We start from the raw sequence: 3,570 nt of genomic DNA, 5'->3' as shown, positions 1-3,570 counted from the left end.
TAGCTGTTATTATAAGCAAATTAAACTAAAAGCAAATATTTTTTCCAGTTATCTTCAGATTCCAGAATACAACACCTAAACTTCTCTTCTAAAATCTGTATAACACCTTCAGGTTGTCCACCAGTCTGACGATGGAATGCAGTGCTGAAATGTAACTGTGTACCCAGAGCTTCTTGCAATTTATTCCAGAATTGAGATGTAAATCAAGGATCTTTATCTGAAATAATGGAGACAGGCACTCCATGCAATCTAACAGACTCAGAAATATATAATTCAACCAATCTATCCAAGGAAAAATCCATACATACTGGGATAAAGTGTGCAGATTTTGTTAACCGATTGATAATTACCCATATGGCATCTTTCTTCTTCAGAGACTGGGGTAATCCTGATACAAAGTTTGTGGCGATTCTTTGCCATTTCCATTTTGGTATCGTAACTGGCTGTAATAATCCCGAAGTACTTGATGCTCAGCTTTTACTTGTTGACATATAAAACATTTAGATACAAATTTAGAAATATCTCGTTTCATTCTCGGCCACCAGTACATCTTTTTCAAATCATTGTACATTTTGTTACTACTAGGATGAATAGACATAGTACCATTATGAGCTTCATACAGAATCTTCTGTACTAGTTCCGAGTTCTTTGGTAACATATTTTGCCTCTGAATAATAAACAACCATCAGATCCAATCTGAAATTTTGAATCGGGATTCAGCTCACACAGTACTCGTTTAGCCTGTATTGCATCATCATTTCTCTAGGTTTCACAAATCTGTTGCAGAAATGTTGGTTTAGCTTTTAACTCAGCTATGATTGAACCATCATCTAAAAATGACAATCTAGTATTCATCACTTGCAAGGAAAATAAAGACTTTTTGCTTAGGGCATCAGCAACCACATTAGCTTTTCCCAGATGATAATCAATAACAAGATCATAATCTTTCAACAATTCAAGCCATCTGTGCTGTCTCAAGTTCAGACCTTTCTACGATATTAGATACTTCAAACTATTATGATCAGTAAGGATGTGACATTTTTCACCAAACAGATAATGCCGCCAAATTTTCAATGCAAACACAATGGCTGCCAATTCAAGATCATGTATTGGATAATTTCTTCCATGTGGTTTTAGTTGTCTTGAAGCATAGGCTATTACTTTACCTTCTTGCATCAATACACAACCTAAACTATTTAATGACATGTAACTGTAAATTATAAATTCTTTACTTGATTTAGGTTGAACCAACACAGGTGCTTCTGTCAATATGGCTTTCAATCTGTCAAAACATCTAAATCTTTTACCCGTAACTGATAGTAATCAGAACAAAGATCAATCTTTGAAAATACAGTGGCACCCTTCAACTGATCAAATAGATCATCAATACGAGGCAACAGATACTTGTTCTTTATTGTGACTTTTTTGAACTACCTGTAGTCAATACATAGTCTCAATGATCCATCTTTCTTCTTTACAAACAAAATAGGAGCACCCCAAGGTGAAAAACTAGGTTGAGCAAAGCCTCTGTCAATCAATTCTTGCAACTATACTTTCAACTCATTCAATTCGATAGGAGCCATTCTATAGGGTGCTATGGATATCAGTGTTATCCTGGGAACAAGATCTATAGAGAATTACACTTCTCTAATCAGTGGTAAACCAGGTAATTCCTCTGGAAATACATCAGAAAATTCACAAACAACCGACACTGACTGAAACTTCGACTCAGTTACTTCAGTATCTAACACATATGCAAGATAAGCACCATAACCCTTTTTGACATATTTTTGTGCTGATATTGTTGAAATCACAGTAGATAACCCATCCAATTTATCAGATTCAAGATGATGTAACTCACCATTCTGACACTTTAACATAATCTATTTCTGTTTACAATTCACCATTGCATCATGCTAGGTTAGCCAATCCATTCCCAATATCACATCAAATTCATCAAAGGGAAAGAACATCAAATCAGCCGAAAAATAATAACCCTTGACCATCAGCGGACAATTTTTACAAACTTTATCCACCATAACATATTAACCCAGGGGTTTGAAACTTTAACCACAAATTCAGTAAATTCAACAGGTAAATGTTTAACAGACACTAAGTTCGTGCATATATATGAATGCATTGAACCAGGATCAATCAAAGCAGTAATATTAGTATCAAGAAGAGAAAATGTACCAGTAATAACGTCTGGTGTGGAGGCATCCTCTCTTGCACGTATGGCATATGTCCTCACCGGTGCTCACACCTCGATTTAACTGTTGAATCTTTTAAAACACCTTAGCTACCACTGACATTACTAGGGTGACGAGGTGGTCTACCTCTTGAGGCGGGATTATTCAGCTTCAAAGTCTGATCAGTATCTTTTTCAACTATTTTTGGAAAATCTTTGAGAAAATGGTCAAGGGAACCATATTTATAACAGGCTCCACTTCTCAAACGACACTCCCCAAAATGAAATTTATTATAGTATTTACACCTTGGTTTAGGGTTACAGACACTTCACACACTTGTTACAGATGGAGACGGAGATCTCGGCTTAGAACGTTGAGAGCCTCGCTCTTTCCTAAAATATCTCACAGAAGCAGTAAAACGACCATGGTACTTCTTTGATTTCCTTGAAGTAGATGATTGTGACTTGCCCAAAAATCTTTTACTAGATACCCAAGCTTCTCTTTCTACTTGCTTCTTTTCTTTACTTAATGCCTTGGCTTTGTGTGATCAATCAGCTAGTACCACAAATTTCCTTAGTTCAACAATTCCAATCAATTGCTTGATATCTTCATTTAAACCCTTTTCGAAACATTTACACATATCAGCCTAGGTCGGAACCTATTTTCTGGCATAGCCAAAAAAATTCCAATTCATACTCAGATACAATCATGTTTCCATGTTTAAGCTTTAAAAATTCTTTTTTTTTCTGATCCAGAAATATCTTACTAATGTCCTTCTTTCTAAATTCTGTCTAGAAGAATTCCCATGTAGCATTTTCTCTCTATACAACAGAAATTATGGTATTCCACCAATGGTATAGGCTGTGTCTTTTAGTAAAGATACTGCACATTTCAAACATTCTTCCGGTATACATGATAATTTATCTAAAACCCTGATGGCATTTTCCAACCAAAATTCAGCCTTCTTTGGATCATCATTGGTAGTAGCCCTAAGTTTTGCTGCATCCTGTGGCATCCCTTCAACCAGCTGAGGAGGAGGTAGGGGAGGTTGTTGTATAGTAGGATTTGTTCTCAAATATTCAATAAACCACTCATTCATCATTTGAAAAAGGCTTATTTTGCCTCCTCACCTCGGCCCTCAGATACGGGCCTTCTACTACTACTAGATACAACTCGTTGAACGGAAGCTTGAGCAGTGCTCTCAGCCTCATCAGATTCAGTTTTAGCTTGGTTGGATGCCATCATTATATGAAAAACAAATTTAAAAATGGTTAGGAGATATCACACTATCATAAATCATATAATGGCATGTATAGCTAAACTCATACCTCCTACGTTAGTTCAAGAATCGGCTAAACCGTAACTCTAATACCAATAAATT

This window comes from Gossypium arboreum, chromosome 12 (assembly GCF_025698485.1).
Source record: "Gossypium arboreum isolate Shixiya-1 chromosome 12, ASM2569848v2, whole genome shotgun sequence".
Classification (NCBI taxonomy): Eukaryota; Viridiplantae; Streptophyta; class Magnoliopsida; order Malvales; family Malvaceae; genus Gossypium; species Gossypium arboreum.
The sequence above is the reverse complement of the archived record's forward strand: the minus strand, read 5'-3'. Positions refer to the sequence as shown.